This window comes from Dromiciops gliroides, chromosome 5, assembly GCF_019393635.1.
Source record: "Dromiciops gliroides isolate mDroGli1 chromosome 5, mDroGli1.pri, whole genome shotgun sequence".
In the NCBI taxonomy this organism is placed as follows: domain Eukaryota; kingdom Metazoa; phylum Chordata; class Mammalia; order Microbiotheria; family Microbiotheriidae; genus Dromiciops; species Dromiciops gliroides.
The window spans coordinates 29523652-29542367 of NC_057865.1; the positions used below are offsets into that span (position 1 = coordinate 29523652).

At 40.6% G+C, this 18716-nt stretch overlaps 1 protein-coding gene across 4 annotated transcripts in view; it reads left to right on the forward strand.

Moving 5' to 3' along the window:
• The window catches only part of THRB (thyroid hormone receptor beta), a 440576-nt gene that overhangs the window by 116633 nt on the left and 305227 nt on the right, over positions 1 to 18716 (forward strand). The window lies entirely within an intron of this gene.

An 18716-nucleotide genomic window follows, 5' to 3' on the forward strand; every position in this document is an offset into this window, starting at 1 on the left:
AGGAAAACTCCAACATGAGGAGAGGGCCTCTGAGGGCAGGACCATGCGGCTTTTCTTAGGCGTCAGGAAGTGATGTTGGCTTGTGGGAGGAGGAAGGGGGAGGCTGGCGCTCTGACTCTCACTCTTTCCTGAGGACTCTGGCGGAGAAGGGAGCTAGGAATGCTCTCTCCCTTTAATAGATAGAGGAATCTAGGCGTTTCTCTCTCTCTTTACCAAATTCTTATTCTCCTTAATAAATGCTTAAAAGCCTAACTCTTGCTAAAGCTTATAATTTATTGGCAACCACTCATTAGATATTTTAGACAGACTAGCTAGAATTTTAGCCCTTACAGTACCCAACTAGACTGGACCTTAGAAAGCAGATACTGATGATTCCAGGATTGCATTTGAAGCTATTCTGTAGCAGTTAAACCTGTTGGAGTTTACTCTCTACTGATATAACTTTCAAGACCCAGGTCCACCATGAGGCAGTCAAGGAGGACTTTACAGAGCATCACAAAACAAACATTTACTTATCATTGTTTGATTTCCCTCTATGATTTAACAAAATGTCTGTAACATCATACTTAGCAATTGTCATGACATGCTGATAATGAGCATGACTATGTCACCAGATATTCAATTCTAGGCATCCCTCTAATGAAATTCATTCATCAAAATGTATTTGTCAATAGTAGACTATTGGGATAATAACTTCACAATTGGCATTTACCTTCCATCAATGCAAGAATGTCAATCAGACCGAAGCTCAGTTGACTAATAATGGACAATTAAAATAGACAAATGTCTGGGAGTTTGACAGATTTGAATGTAAGACTTCCTAGCCTTGTCCCTATGGAGTATCTCTTTTTTGAAGAGATAAAGGGGAAACTAGAACTTCCTCCCTCTTACATTTTATCATTCTATAAATTCAATCTCATTCACATTGAGCTTCATCAACTCTTCCTACTGTTTGATATTGGGTCCAAAATCCACCATTCAAAACATAAACTAATTTCTACATTTTTACATCATAATAATCCTAAATTGCATCCAGGTTTAAAGTGACTCTTTTGTATTTCAAAAGGAATCCTTCCTCAATGTGATTCCCTCCCAGTCTTCTTGTTGTTAAAGCAAATCAATAGTGCCACCGAAAACATGTCTCATTTTAAGGAATTATCTTTGGTTGGTTGAATTATTGAGGGGTGGGAAGGGACTGTTTTAGTGGCAATTCCAATATGCAGCAACGATCTTTGTATTTCCTTGTTTCATGTTATTTTTGTTTTTATTTTTAGACTTAGAGGGCTGGTTGCACTTGGGTTGGGTTTTTTTTTTTTTTGTCATTATAAATCATTCCCATTGAAAGTTATTGTTCTCTATATGTGTCCTACAATTCTTTAAAGGATTGTAATTATACCATTTCCTTTGTGAAATTTTAAAATGTGACAGAAATAATCGTTATTGCAAGGTGGAAGATTTTGGCACTGGAAGAATCATAAGATCATAAACTTGGAGCTGAGAGAGAGCTCAAAGGCCATCTGGTCCAACCCCTTCTCTTTACAGGTGGGGAAATTGAGGCTTAGAGAGACTTAGTCATAAAATCATAGTTTGAGAAGCTCAGAGGCTATCTGGACCACCCGAGTTCAAATGCTGTCTGCCAATCACTGCTTGTGTGATCTTGGAAAAGTCACTTAGCTCTTTGGGCTTCACTTTCCTAATCTTTATATGAGTAAATTTAAGCAGATGTTCTTTACGGTCCCCTCAAACTCTAAATCTAGGAGCCCCTGAATTCTTTTTGTTTTTGCACTAGGGACCTAACTAGTCATGATCACGCAATCACAGGAACTCTGAGTTGAAAGAGACCTCAGAGGATATGAGATCCTGTTCTTGTGCAATGATACAACATCCTTATTTTTAAAAAAATCCCACAGTATCCACATAGTCACACAGTGAGTGAGTGTCTGAGGTATGATTTGAACCCAAGTCCAGTGCTCTATCCACTGTTCTGGTTTTTCATGGTAAAGTCTTTATCCTTCTTGGGTAATATTCAATCTTATTGGAAGGTGACTCTAAAAGGCATTCCTTCCCTCGAGTGAAGACTCCCTCAGCCACATACATCCCACAGGATGGATGTGAGATCTTGGCAGTTCAGCAACATGACTGTTTATCAACACATGCCCCTTCCCTCTTGGAAAGCATCTTCTTCATCTTTCTTTCTTTCTTTTTTCTCTAAGTCTCCTTCCAGCAGATGTGTCAAAAGTAAAGCAAGCATGGTGTGGTCTCAGAGCATATGCCCTTGTTTCTGTCAGCAGGAAATAAATGCCCCATTTAGATCTCTCTCTCTCTCTCTCTCTCTCTCTCTCTCTCTCTCTCTCTCTCTCTCTCTCTCTCTCTCTCTCTCTCTCTCTTCCTCTCTCCCTCCCTCTCTTTCAGTCACACACACACACACACACACACACACGCTCAAGTGTGATTCCAAGTGGGTACCCGGTGACATAGCAGGAGGACGAGCCAAGCATCAAACATATGCCAAACTTGGGCGCGTTTGAAACAGCATCACGGTACAATATTGCTCCCTTCATTCTGATGCCGCCAGCAGGACTAAGTGACAAGCAAACAGAAACATGATGGCCCCAGAATTCCCTTCTCTGGAGAATTGGGGGGGGGGGGAGACTAGGGCCAATGGATTGAGTGTGACCTTTATTTTAGCGAGAGGGCAGGGCATTAACATTAAAAACGGACAGAATTACTTAGCCTGTTTCTCCTCTAGAATCTCAGTAGAATGTAAGCTCTTTGAGACCAACATCTGCACTGGTTTTTATCTTTGTCTTCCCATGGCCTAGTGAAGAAGGCTTCCATCATATTGGGAGATGCCTTCCCACTTCCACTGTGATAAAGCCATGGAAAGATATGGACAAGACTGGCACAGGGCACACTGGCATAGGTGGGTTGGGGAAAATTGTTGGTGGGAACTTTTAGATTATGAGATGTTATATCCATTGGAATATTTGTATATCCCCAAGGTCTGGTACAGTGCTTTGCACACAGTAGGACCTTAACAAATTGTTGTGGATTTCTGTTGAATTGAATTGAAACCATAAAATATGACAAAGATGCTGATGGATGAGATATAGAATAAATGATTCCCTGTTTCCTTCTACCACCACCTCATCCAAAGAGCCAACCCCCTTTTATATGATATTAATAATTAGAGTTGGAAGGGACCCAAGAAGTCATGCCATTAGAGCCCTTGTCTTATAAAGGAGGAAACTGAGGTTCAGAGAGACCCTCAGAAGCCATCTAGACCAAGCCCCTCATTTATAGTTGAGAAATTAAGGCCCAGAAGGTTTCTCTCTATATATCTTATATGTATATAACTGTCTAACATTATCTCTCTCATTTGAATGTGAGCTCATAGAGGACAGGGATAATATATTTGTCTTTCTTTATATTCCTACCACTTGACATGGTGCCCAGTACACCGTAAACATTTCATAATTACTTGCTGATTGATGATTAAATGACTCGCCCTTGGACATAGATAGCAAGTGGCAGGGCCTGAATTCAGGTCTGGATCCTCTGACTCCAAATTCCGGGTTTTTTTCCCACTATGACAAGTCATTCCTTTGACTCCAAATTCATCCATTTTTCTGCTCTATCCCACCTTACCCAGAATATTAGTCAATAAATCCACAAGCATTTATTGACTATCTACTATATGATGGTCATGTGTTGGGCCTCCAGAAACTCTTGTTCGACTTTGCTGTCTAATAACAGATCAATTTTATTAGTAGAAAGAGTGAGATAATATAGATAATAGACAGACAGATAGATCTCTCCCAGTAGGTATCTATCCCAATAGATAGATATCTATTAGCTTGAAGGTGCTATGACTGAGCCTCATTTTAAGAAAAACTCATGCTCAGATAGAACTTTCTAAATAGATAAAGGAGAGATATGCTGTGTGAGTATATGCCTTGCCAAAGGATAATTTGAATTTTAAAATATTTGAAACATGTTGTTTTTTTTTAAATAGCCAACTCCAGGGAGACATTTAAACACATAAAGCAGCATGATGAAATGGAAGGAGCATGGGATTGAGAGACAAAGAACCTGGGTTCAAATCCCAGCTCTGTTAATTGCCTGTGTGTTTTTGGGCAAAGCCATTAACCTCTCTAGCTCCCAGATAATCTGTAAAATGGGAGTACTGAATACACCAGTGCTAAGGTCCTCTCCAGATCTAAGTCTGCAATTGCATGATTTAGTTTGCAGAAATTCTGTTTACACACAACTTTCCATGAACATGTGTAGTACAAAAAGCGAAGAATATCAAAAGGAGCCTATTTCATAAAAATCCTTTAACTAGATTCTATTATAAATTCCCAAAGTCCTCTCACTGTGGAATTCTCAACCATATATATATGCATGTATATATGTGTGTATGTATGTATATATATATGTGTGTGTGTATGTGTATGTGTATATATATAAAATTATGGGGGGGGCAGGGCAATGAAGGTTAAGTGACTTGCCCAGGGTCACACAGCTAGTAAGTGTCAAGTGTCTTAGGCTGGATTTGAACTCAGGTCCTCCTGAATCCAGGGCCGGTGCTTTATCCACTGCACCACCTAGCTGCCACAACAAGCTTTGAAATGATCAGAATGCTCACTTGCCTTATTCCCTTCTCAGAGACTATCAACAAGGATGGCAAAAATGTCAGATTCCATAGCACGATCTCCACTGTGGAGACAGAAAGATTTGTGGAGAAGCTAAGAAGGAAAATGAGTTTCTAGCAAGGAGGAAATCCAGCCATTGAGCCTCCTTCCATTCTGTCTTTACAATAGATTAATTTTCTACTTATTGTAATAAAGAATACAAAGTATAGTAAATAGAGACAAAATCGTATGGGCATTGGTTTAATTCTCTGCATCTGTGCCTCCATGATTTAGTTTTTCCCTCTCAGAGGAAAGAAAGTTAACCCATGAAAAAGCATTTTCAGACCTTTGGGTGGACAGTGCTCTAGAAATCCAATTGACTAAGTCTTGTTCTTTATTTTTGCTTTTATTTTCTCCCGGGGAGGATCGCAGGAAGAATGATACTTCGCACTGTATCATTCCATTTCCTTAATATCTCTGCACACAGACATACCATTCCCTCCCTCTGCCCAAATGCATAGCCATATTCTGGGGAAAAAAAATTACCAAAAGGTGACATAAAGAGAAGCCAAATTCATTAGCTTTCCCGCATGCCTATAAATTGATTTTCCCAAGGCCCAGATGGATTTCTTTTCATCCTGAAAGCATGTGAGGAAAAGCTAATACTGATCTCTGCGACTCGAAAGAGATGTAGAATGAATAGAGAAGGGAGAGAAGAAAAAAATCGGGAGATTGGGACACGAAGAGAATTAGGAGAACAGGGCCCTAGGGCCCTTGGGAGAATAAGTGAGGGTTACTTTGGAACTTAATCCTATTAAGTGGCTGGCTAGGAAAGCATTGAGAAGATTGAGTTAATTGGGTCACACTCCTGTGGGCAGGTGAAAAGTAAGATATTTTCCATTGGCCAGAACTGGGCCCTTTTGTTTTGCTAAAAGGTATTAAAGACCTTGTTGCTTGATGCTTTATTTGCGTGGTCTAAAGCAGTGAAGGAAAATATCAGTATAGAGTTGACCCCCAACACAAGCAGCATGGGAAAATTCAGATGGAGCCTCTCAGTTTCTTTAAGAGAGTTGTCTCTAATGGTGGTTGCCCAAATCTCTAGCATTCATGGGGACTGATACAAGCAAAAAGCCATCGTCCTTAAAACCTCAGACTTGGCTTTTCTCTTGGCTTGGCTTTGACGATCTGTCATTAAGAAGGCACAGGTGTTGGAAGCAGGTATCTGTTTTCCTGCATCCCGTCTTCTCTGCTGGTGGAGCAGGGAGACTTAAGAATCCAAGGCCCAGGTTCTATTCCTGACTCTGCCTTTAAATGTCTGGGTGACCTGGGCGAGACGCCTTACCCCAGTCTGGGTCTCATTTTCTTCCTCTGGAAAAATGAAAGGCCTAGACCCTGATGGGCCTTCGAAGTCCTGACGGTCTATGATTCTTTCCTCATCTGGTTCAGCTTTGTCTCTATTTAACAAGCATTTATTAAGTTCTGCCAGCCACTGTCCTAAGGGCTGAGGATGAAAAGGCAGGGAAAACAGTCTCTGTCCTCCAGGATTATACATGGAGGAGGGGGAGGGGAAAGACAAGATGTAAATAGATACCTGCAAACATATATATATATGTGTGTGTGTGTGTGTGTGTGTGTGTAGATATATATGTATGTGTATATGCATGCATGTATACACATATGTGTATACACACACAGAGAAGGTAAGCTAGGTGGAGTAGAAGATAGATCACCGGACCTTGAGTCAGGAAGACATCTCCCGGAGTTCCAATCTGGCCTCAGACACGTACTAGATGCGCCACTCTGGGCAAGTCACTAAACTCTGACTCGGTTTCCTCATTTGTAAAGTGAGCTGGAAAAGGAAATGGCAAATCATTCCGGCACCTTTTGCCTAGAAAACCCCAAATGGGATCACAACTGAAAAACGATGGAACAACAAAATTTCAGAAAGGAAAGCACTAGCAACTAGGGAGACTCTCACAGTTAAAAATAAAATAAATTAAAATAAAAACCTAGAGCCAAAGAAAGGAAGAAAGACCCCCTTAGCCCCTATTTACTTACCAATTCCCTAAAAATAACCTATTCTGAAGTGGAGTGAGCTTCCTAAACTCATTGATGAATTATAATGATCGTAGTCATAATATGTCCATGTCAATGTAAAAAACTACTTTCACTTATGAATGCAAATTTTAACCTGTTTGTTGTTTATAGTCCTAGATATTTGCCCAAAGCTCACACAATTTACATGATTTGAGAGGCAATCGTGGTGTATGTAGTAGATAGATACTAGTACTGGACTTGTAGTCAGTGAGACATGTTCAAATCTCACCTCTGACCCTTAATAATTGTGAGATCCCAGGGGCAGCTAGGTGGTGGGGTGGATAAAGCACCGGCCCTAGATTCAGGAGGACCTGAGTTCAAATCTGGCCTCAGACACTTGACACTTACTAGCTATGTAACCTTGGACAAGTCACTTAACCCCAATTGCTTCACAAAAAAAAAAAAGAAAGAAAGAAAGAAAGAAAGAAAGAAAGAAAGAAAGAAAGAAAGAAAGAAAGAAAAGAACAAAGAAATAATAGTAATAACAAGAATAATTACAGAAAACAAAATTGAATATTCTTTCCTTGGACCAACTTTCCAGTTGTCTGACATATCAACTCACCAGGACCAAAAAAAAAAAAATGCAGACTTTCAATATGAATCAGGACATTTTCTGAAATTCCAGATTTTAAGTATTTCTCTTTAAAAGGGTTTGTTCAGGTTAGAGCCTGCAAAGCTCATGTATTGGCAAATGGCCATTCCTTTTAGCCCTTTGAAAATCCAACACCTTTACAGGTTGCAAACCATGCAAAGTGTTTTTTCTCATGTTCCCTTGGGGTAGTATTTGTCTGGGACTGATCCATGCAGCCCTACTCTTTTTATAGCTTCACATGTAATCCAAAGAATGGGTTTGCACTCTACTTTATCTACTCCATTTTCCTACATGCTGCACTAATCTTATGCCAAGGCCAAGTTTAAACTGCAGCCTAGATAAAAGAGATACAAAAATTCCTCTCCCGCCCTCCTTTCTGTTTTAAATGATGAGCACTGTAATTGGTGGCTAATGAGATGTAAGTGCTGGAGGCTGAGACACTCTGGTTTATACATGCGTCTGCCCCATCCCATCCAACTCCTATTTCCCAAACACCAGACTGGCGATTGTGCCAAATTTTCTCTGAGCTGGAGGAGAGGTTGTTTTTCCATGTTGCAGTCTATGTAGCTGCAATCTGTGGTCAACATCGCAGAGAGAGCAGTTTCTAATCCTTGTTCAAGTTTTCAGGAGACTGAGTCAGCGAAAATAACAGATCCATGAATCAGAAATCTGGCATCCAGAGGGGACATAAATAAATTATCTGGTCTCCTCCCCCTTATTTTAGGCAGGTAAGGTATTATTTTATAGATGAGACAGCTGAAAAAAAGTCATGAGAGGCTTAATGTTCAATGCCACAGAGCTAGTAGGAAGTGGGATCACAGGTTCATAGATTTAGAAATGAAAGAGATCTGAGAAGTCCTTTTATACAATATCACACACACACACACACACACACACACACACACACACTTTTTTTCAATTAGTCAAGGCCCAAGGGAAAATTAGATCTCAGCATATTTAAATGACTTGTCCACAGATACACAGACAGATAGTCAGGAGCAGAGCATGGATTCTGATAAGCCTCCCAACTTCCAGCCCAAGCCTGATTATTCCATTCTACTGATCTGACACTCTGCTACAATCATCACTATGAGAGAATTTTAGGCTTAGAACTAGAAGAGTCCCCAGAACCCCTTCATTCGGCAGATTAGAAAACTGAGGCCCGGAAAGATGGTGTCTGTCCAACATCACACAGGAAAGAAGGAAAAGAACCAGCACTTGAACTCAGGTCTTCTGACTTGCCCATCTGGCTCCCTTTCTTATGCACCATGCTGCTGCTGCCATCTGTTTAAAAAGAATTTGACTAGCTGTGTGACCCTGGGCACATTGGCCCGCAAAAAGCAAAACAAAACAAAACAAAAAAACCCAACTACTACAACAACAACAACAAAAAAGAATTTGTAGAAAGTCCACACACCCTCAGACTGCTCATGTTTTGGCTTCTAACCTGAGTCCTTTTCCCTTTAAAGTTCAGTTGAAGGGCTAATGATTAGAAAGGGCCACATATTAAAAAGTATCCTGGAGGAGGTGACTTCTCAGGACCTTGGGCTCAAGTTACAACTGTGCCGGGCCAGCTCAGATTGTCTGAGAATCACTTTAAATATTTGGACAGGAACACTGATTAGTTTACCAAAGCATTGCTTAATAACCATCTCCTAATAACCACCTTTGTCTCTGATCGTTAACTCTGTGGGTTGGAGAGACAGAACCTCCGAGGGAGCCCACATCACCAAGTACGAGAAAGGGGTTTCTGAGCTGTCTCCTGAGGAGCGTTTGGAGAGTTTCCGATGAGTATTCTTCAATTCCCCCAAAACGGATTTTTAGAAAATGTGTTTCTTTTTTTCTTTTAAAAAGTGAAGATGGAATTCTAATGAGATAAAGCTGCCTTTTACACACACACACACACACACACACACACACACACACACACACACACACACATGCACGCACGCACACGAAAGTGCACACATACATATGCTTTGCCATTTCTTAATTTGTCTGCTAAAGCCTGTATGTAGATATCAGACGGCAGGCACTGTCTTTGAACCTGGCCTGGAAATCAGATAACCTGGCTTTCTGTCTCTGCCACCCATGAGTTGTAACCATCTGGTAAATCACTTTAGTAGAATGTAAGATCATTGAGGGTTTGGGTGGGTGGGCCCCCCCCCCCTCGTCTTTGAGTTCTCAGAGCCAAAAGGCATTACAATGGCATCAGTGATATAGAATAACAAAGACCTGGATTGGGACTCTGACTAAGCTAGATCTCTAAGTCACTTTACTTTTTAGTGCTTCCAGGAGCTAAGACTAAAAGTGATGACTGCTTGCCAATTCGTATGAGTGAAAGGAATTAACACAGGTTCAGACTCCAGAGCCATCCCCAAGACTCCAGTGCACACAACAGGCACTTAATAAATGCTTGGTTAGTTGACCTCACCTTTCTAACCCATAGTTCCCTCATATTTAACATGTGAGGGGTAGCTTGAATCATCTTTAAGGTCTCTTTAGGCTCTAAAATGCTTTACACTGTACAGTCAGAGAATCTGGATTCCTCAGGTCCTCATTTTCTCCAGGGATCTGCTTTTTTGGTCCTCTTCATGGGTTTTTTTGGTTTGTTTTTGTTTCTACTCAACAGTAAGGGGGAAACCTCAGAAACCAGTCGATTTTATTCTGTGGCACCTAGGATAAAGAAGGATTAGGGCATGAAATTAGGGAGGAGATCCTTGACGTGATCTTGTGCCAACCCCCCAATTTTACATATGGAGAAATTGAGGCCCAGAAATGTTAGGTGACTTGCCTTATAGCAGAGCTAATAAGTGATATAAGAAATGGTGAGCCTAATGATCTTAGAAAAACATGGAAAGACTTGCACAAAATAAAGAAGAGTGAAATGAGAAGAACCAAGAGAACACTGTATACAGTAACAGCAATATTGCTTTAAGGACAACTTTGAGGGGGCAGCTAGGTGGCGCAGTAGATAAAGCACTGGCCCTGGATTCAGGAGGACCTGATTTCAAATCCGGCCTCAGACACTTGATACTTACTAGCTGTGTGACCCTGAGCAAGTCTCAACCCTCATTGCCCCACCAAAAAAAATCAAACAACAAAGAACAACTTTGAGAGAAGTCATTTTGACTATTATAAATACCCAAATTAACTACAAAGGACACATAAAGGAAGATACCTTCAGCATCCAGAGAAAGAATTGATAAATAGATGTACATATAGACCTATCACAGTGGCAAATATAACAAGAAAGGAAAACATTAGATGTTGGAGGGAATGCGGGAAAACTGGGATGCCGATCCACTTTGTCGGAGTTGTGAACTAATCCAAGCATTCTGGAGAGCAATTTGGAACTATGCCCAAAGGGTTATAAAACTATGCATACCCTTTGATCCTGCAATACCACTGCTAGGTTTATATTCCAAAGACATTCCCAAAAAGAGAAAAAGACCTATTTATAAAAAAATATTTATATCACCTCTTTTTGTAGTAGCTAAGAATTGGAAATCAAAGGAATGTCCATCAATTGGGGAATGGCTAAACAAGCTGTGGTATATGATGGTGCTGGAATATTATTGTGCTATAAGAAATGACAAGCAGGATGACTTCAGAAAGGCCTGGAAAGACTTGTAAGAGCTGTTGTATAGTGAAGTGAGCAGAACCAGGAGAATGTTGTACACAGAGACAGCAATATTCTTTGAAGAACTATGAATGACAGCTATTCTCAGCAATACAATGATTTAAGACAATCCCAAAGGACTAATGATGAAGCATACTATCCACCTTCAAAGAAAGAACTAATATTGATTGAATCCAGACTGAAGCATGCTATCTTTCACTTTCTTTCATTTTTTTCTTTTATTCAAGTTTTCTTATTCAAAAGAACTAATATGGTAATGTTTTACATAATTGCACATGTATAACCTATATTTGATTGCTTATCAACTCAGGGAGGGGAGAGAGGAGGGAGGGAAGGAAGGATAAAATTTAGAACTCAAAACTTTAAATAAAAATGTTCATTTTAAAAAAATAAAACAATTAAAATTATACTATACTTGTGTCTACTAGTAGCCATCTCTAGAGCAGGGTGGGGGGAGGGAAGAAAAAAATGTTACATTATAACTTTATTATATATTTTAAAAGAATAGTAAGTTGTACATAATAGATTTTCAGTTTCATGTGCAATCATCTTTTTTATTATACTGTTATGGAAATGCTTGTTTTATTCCATAAATTAAAAACAAAATAAATTACAATTTAAAAAATGGTAGAAACAGTGTTCTGACTCTAAATCTACTAAGCTTTTCATTAGGAGGAGCAAAAAAGGAAAGACTGATAGGAGGTCTGGGATTCTCATGGGTTTCAGTTTTTCAGGGTATTACATACTCCCTTATTCTGCTTTGCCTGTCTCCCTCAGCATTCTCTTTTCCCCTCTTTACTCGCTATTGGGAGTTGGCTTCTGGTAGACACTGTTGAATGACATAGATGTTTAGTGCAGCCTCAGTTCTTTGTGTCTGTTGTTTCGCGGACGATTAGAGAGAGGTAGAGGTTATTTTTGGCTTTGGGTTTGGAGCGATTGATTTTTTTTTTCCTAGGGAGGCCGCCATCACAGCATCCTTCCTGCCTGGATGGGAAAGTCTCCTCTTTGGCGCCAAGCCATCCAGGCAGATTTTATCCCCTTCCATAAATACTGTGGTCTCTTTGATATCTGCAGCTTTTTTTGTTTGTTTTGATCAAAACCACCATCCTCTTTCTTGACAATGAAAGGATAACCCAGTGCAGGATGGGGAGAGAGATTTTGGATCGAAAGGTGTTGCCTCCATTTGTTTACATTGCTGGTCTGTCTTCATGGCACCTGCAATGCTCAGTGACAGTAACTCCTGATTCAGGAAGGACAGATGTTCCCTTGGTTCCTCCCTTAACAGCAGGATGCCTTGCTGCCAATGGACCCTCTATAGAAAGTACTGGAGTGAGCAGAAAGCTGAAGCAATGTAACTGTTAATTTATCAGTGACTGCATTATGTTTAATATTACAGAGACTGGTTTCAGAAAATTGGTATGAATCCCTAAGCAACTGAACGTCAAGTTACATATCACTTATGTGACAATAAGTTGCTTTGACACACTACTGCAGCATGCCTATTTTTAGAGCATTGGAAATGCCTAACCGCTCATCAGACAGTTCTTTTCATTTAGGAATTCACTGTCTTTGGCTTTGCAAAATACTATGCCTTTTCCTCTAGGTCCAAACACTTTTGTTTCATTTCCCCTTCATTGAATGTCGATTTCCTTTTAAGAGGTATTAATAAGACTTGGTGGGGGGGGGGGCAGCAGCATAGTGTAACAGAGAGGACCAGTTCTGGGATTGGAAAGACCTGAGCTCAGCTTCCTTCTCAGACACCTACAGGCTTCTCAGTGCCCTACGACAATGTTCCAAGACAGTTAAAGGCAAGTTAAACATTTATTAAGCACCTACTATGTGCCAAGAACTATGCTAAACACTGAGGATACAAAAAGAGGCAAAAGACAATCCTTGCCCTCAGGGAGCTTACAATCTAATGAGGGAGACAACTTGCCTAGATCTGCATTGTTAGGAGTTTCTGCAGTTGTACTACCCTATACTTTTTTTTTTTTGAGGCAATGGGGATTAAGTGACTTGCCCAGGGTCACATAGCTAGTAAGTGTTAAGTGTCTGAGACTGGATTTGAACTCAGGTCCTCCAGAATCCAGGGCTGGTGCTCTATCCACTGTGCCACCTAGCTGCCCTATACTTCTGCTAACATACGTCCATAGAAAAGAAAAAATACCCCCAAGTTACCATTGATTTTACTGAATTCATTGTTTCATATAAAACTTAATTTGATTGGGAGGAGGTATGGTATAATGGAAAAAACCCTGGATTTGCTCCATGGCTCTATAATTTACCAGATGTGTAACCTTAGGCAAGTCCCTGTGCCTTTGTCAGATTAAGGATCCTTCCTCATTTGCCAAATGGGTGTTCCATATTTGCACCACTTATGCATGGGATTTTTGTAAAGAAAGTGCTTTGGAAACCCTAATGTGCTATGAAAAAGGGAATAGCAAGTCTTATTTAAGAAAGGCTGGGTGGAGTAGTTAATAGAGAGCTAACCTCAGACAGAGGAAGACCTTGGAAACCTACCAGTTGGGTGTCCCTGGGCCAGTCACTGAGTTAACCCTTTCACTTCTCTAGGGCAAAGGTATCAAACTGAAATGGAAAGAGGGGTCATTAAACCATATGTAAGGATGAGCCACTTATTGACTTAGAAACCTAGATATTAACATTCTCTGCCCTATTGTATTTTTATTTATTTTGTTAAATATTTCCCAGTTCCATTTTCATCTTGTTCAGAATGCACTTGGGAGTTCTGCTGGTCTTGAATTCTCTAAGATTATGAATTACAGCAAAGATGCTGTAACTTCCATTAGCAGAGAGAGTGGACTTAGTAAGAAGTTCCCTATATCAATGAAATCACAGATCCAGTCTCTATGTTGTTCAGTCCTTTCAGTCTTGGCTAACTCTTCATGACTCCATTTGGGGTTTTCTTGGCAAAGATGCTTGAGGGGTTTGCCACTTCCTTCTCCAGCTCATTTTACGGATGAGAAAACAGAGGCAAACAGGGTGAAGTGACTTGTCCAGGTTCACACAGCTAAATGTCTAAAGCCAGATTTGAATTTAGAAAGATGAGTCTTCCTGACTCCAGGCCCAGGGCTCTGTGCACTGACACTCCCTAGCTGCCCAATTCAAGGAGCAGTACCTTTATTCTGACTAATTGCAGTCTTTGCCTCGGACACAGAATAACACAGGCTTCTGCTTTATTACTTAGAGTAGCTGGGTGCGGCAGCACATGGCACATTGCTGTCATCCCAGCTTCTGGGTGGGGGAGTGTGGAAAGGGGAGGTGAGGCTGGTGGATCTCTTGATCTTGGAGGTCTGAGCCACAGTGGGCTAAGTTTCTGCACTAAGTCGAGCATTAATATGGAGAGTCCCTGGGAACAGGGGGTGCCCAAGTTGCCTAAGGAGGGGCAAACTGACCCAGGGCAAAGATCCTCTGCCTGTTTGAGTGAGACCTCACTCAGAAATAGCCCCTGTACATCAGATTTCCAGTGGGGTGGGGAAAGCCAGTCTTTAAAATAATAATAATAATAATAATAATGGTGATATGGCTACCAATAATAACTGTTTGTTTAGCCTCGTCAAAGCATGCGACCTATACTATCTCCCCACCCCCATACTTTGTGGTTCTTTGGATGGAGAGTAGTAACAACTTTTAGGAAGGGAAAGAGGAAAACATTTTTAAAAAGATTAAAATGCTGAGTAAATTGTGAATTCAGTGAAATTGCATAAACATTTTAATGATCTCCTAAAGTGTAGCCAAGCCTTTTATTTATATAGTCCTCAAGTCTGCTAAGCTCAAGTCAATGACTGGCATTGTAATGTAGAAGATGTTTATTTTGTAAATTGATGGTTGTAGATTTGTTAACCATCAAGGAACATATCCCCAACACACCACCACCACAACCAGCAGCACCCCCATACACATACATACATACACACACACACACACACACACACACACACTCACACACAGACTCTTTGAAGCTCAGAATTAATTTAAGAAAGTATTGGGCTATTTCACTATTTGCACTATCACAGATGAAGCAGATGCTGATTAAAGGAGACCAGGGTAAGGGTCTCTGCTGTCAAGGCAACCAATCTATTGACAAACATATGCCAGTGGCACCGATTTCCCAAGGATGACCTGACAGCAGCACTGTGAACCAAATAGGCCCCCTGGCAGACGGAGCTTTAAAATAGCCCCCTTGGTTCACACTGTTCTTCAGGACATGGCCTCCCTTCTGGGTTGTCTCTGAAGGTGTTAATTCGGTGTGTGAAGAATTCTCTGCTGGTGTCTGAAATCCAATCGGGACCCAACTGCACAGATGTCATCAAACAGACAACTGGACCATAATAATTGATAGAAGAGAGTGAATGAGAGTTCCTGGCAGCCTCTTCGTTGAAGAGAGACCCAAGAATTTTATTTTTGTCATTGCCTTGCCCCAGTGATCTTCCCTCAGTCCAACTGAACTGACAACATACCCCACTTGTCAGTAGTACTAAGAACATCTCCTTGGGGTTTTTGTGGGGAGATAACATATACAAGGGGGCCACTGACTTAATCAAATTGCTGTCCCCACTTAAAGTAAATGTTAAAATGCTCAGGTGCTATAGCCAGGTGAAAATAATCACTCAGTCTCATATGCTTTAGTTTCAATTAATCATTTTCTATCAAAGATTCTTGACTAAGTATACAAAGTCCTTGGAACTCACCAGAATCATGTTTGGATAAACTGAGGAAACTTAATTACTTCTTGGTGATTATCTATAAATTATTGAAGTAGTCAGAAAGAACTAGAGACATTCAAGAAGTTGGAACAAGTGTGGCTTTCTGGTAAAAGAGCTAAAAAATGACATCTGGCCCATGGGTTCAACACTGGCTTGGTTCTCCCCCTGACTTTGGCTAGAGGAGTTCACCCCTATGAGATTAGAAGGGTCCAGAGGATGTTGGACTTTCCATCTCCCCATCAGTGTCCTAATGGTGTCCCTGGACCACTGAGGGCAGTGTCTGTATTGGGAGCCAAAGACAGACTGTATCTACATGAATGATTCCTAAAGGACCTTACCCTATGCTCAAGGGGAATTTTCTGGGCACTTCACAAAGAAGGGAAATGACTTCTAGCAACCAGGATTGTAAGTTACCCATTTGCCACATATGCTTCCTAAATTTGAGCCCACTTTTCCCTAGTCTTTGTGTATAGTATTGAGAGGGCACATCACAGACTTTGGGGGGGGGTGTATCAACTGAACTTATTGTACTATACTCTTACACCATCATTTTGCAAATATCCCTCTCCAAAATCTGCTTAAGGGAAGTTAGGTGGCACTGCAGTGAATAGAGTGTGAGGCCTGGAGTCAGAAAAACTCCTCTTCCTGAGTTCAAATCTGGCCTCCAAGACTTACTAGCTCTGTGACCCTGGGCAACTCACATTACCCTGTTTACCTCAGTTTCCTCATCTGTAAAATGAGCTGGAGAAGGAAAAGGCGAAGCACTCCAGCATCTTTGCCAAGAAAACCCCAAATAGGGTCACAGAAAGTCAGGCATGACTAAAAACAACTGAAAAACAAAATGCTTAAGGCTGGCTAACTAAATTAATTCTCCTCTGATGATGTTGAGGACAAACACACAGGGAGCATTTGAATGGATGGCATTAGAGAATCATCCTCAGGGGTTCCCCTAGAACTGGAACCCAAGACTAGTTTGTGAGAGTGTGAGGTGGGATATGGATCCCCAGAGCAGGGTGGGCTCCATTTGATTTTGTGCTTTTGAAGCCTTCTTCCCTCGGACCACTATTGTTCCTGGTCCATTTGTCCTTGGGGATGGAGAAGCTGCCATGAGTCATTGCAGCTCTCTGACTATCTATGAGATGTCAGATAAGTCCCTGCATCTCTACTGAACTCCCAAGGTTTCCTGGGCGCTTCCATCTTAAGATCCTCATTCACTTAAGATTGGGAAAGAAAAAACACAAAAACGATAGGTGACCTTATCCCAGAGACGGGCTTGTCTCGGAAGGCCCTTTATTTAGGGGCTGGCATTCAGCCCAGGGAAGGACTGGGCAGAATTCCTTCACCTTACCCATTTCTGGGTGGGCAACTTATTGCTTCCACTCCAAAGCCTCAGGTCTATCCTGACTGCTGGCTGTGAGGTCCTTGACCTCCTTAGGTTATCTACCCAGCAGTAGAATCTCTCAATCAAGGGATATGGACATTTAAGTCATTCTGACACATGCATGTAGACATGTACATAGATGTGCGTACAATATACCTGCATGTATGTCTATACCTACAAGCATACACATGTGTATATATATATATATGCACACATTTATTTATGTGCACACATACACATATGTATTAAATGCCAGCTTCCTCAAGAATAATGTCTAATTTGTGGGATTTAATTGTATTCACATGCATGGTAAGAATGAAAGATACCAGATAGATAGCCTTAGTGTTCATCTGGTATCCACACAAAAACTAAAAGAAATTTTGGAAGGCCCCCTGTGCAGAGGATTATAGATTTAGATTGGAAGGAACTGGAAAAGTCATCAAAGCCAACTCTCTCTTACAAATCAGGAAAGGGAGAACTCTATATCTAGGGCCTTTTCCTCTACGTCTCCCTTTTAGAAGATCTACAGAAAGACAGAGACTGATAATCACATATTCAATCATGTCCAACATGGTCTGGGATAAATTGGACAAATTGGGGAAATTCTCATGCTGGCAGAAAATGGGGTTTTTGTTTGATTCTTATGGGAGGAGTACCCCTGCTAATGTGATCGTGGACCCATTGAAATATTGCAGTGTGCATTAAAGGAAACCTTTTGGGTCATGAAGTGGGATCATCGGTGAATGTTGTTCAATGGAAAGTACACTGGCTTTAGGGTTAGAAGACATGGATTCAAATCCTACCTAGCTGCATGTCCTTGGGGAAGTCACCTAACGTTTCTAGACCTCAATTTCCTTATTAGTTAAATGAAAAGTTGGGACCAGAGCCCCTTCTATTTCTTACTATAATTCTCTATCAAATGACCAGTTTTCTTCCTGACTGTTTGATTCTCAGTCCTGTAAAGTGATGGAAAACAAGACTATAGATGATCCATTTGTAGACAATTGACCATTGACTTGATCAAAAAAATAAATAAATAAAATAAATAAAATAAAATAAAAATAAATAAAAAATAAAGAATCTGACCTTGTTGTCAAGTTTATTCATCTAGATAAGAGTATTTTTCATCTTTAGTAATACATTTTTCAATAATACATTTCAACAATAATACACAGTTGAGAGACATAATAAATGGAATGCTGATGCATGGAATGTATAATCAATGGAATGCTTTCTTAAATTCAGAAAGACCTGTGATCAGTTCCTGCACCTGACACTTACCAGGGAAGGGTATATCTATTCACCTTCTCTGAGCCTCTATTGATCCTCTAAGACTTGAAGTTAAAGGCAGGTTAAGGTCTGCTTTGGTATAAGGAGTTCTCATTCTGGGAGTTCCCTACATTACCAAAATCCCTCTCCCTTGGCATTAAATGTTAAAATGAATATTCTCTCCTGGACTTTGGGATTTAAAAAATGTGAATTTCCTGTGAAAATAAGTTATTGTTAAGTTTTTCTGACTCTTTGCCCCCTTTGGGGGTTTTCTTGACGAGATACTGGAGTAATTTGCCATTTCATTCTCCAGCTTATTTTACAAATAGGTAAACATTAATTAAGTGACTTGGCCAGGATCACACAGCTAGTAAGT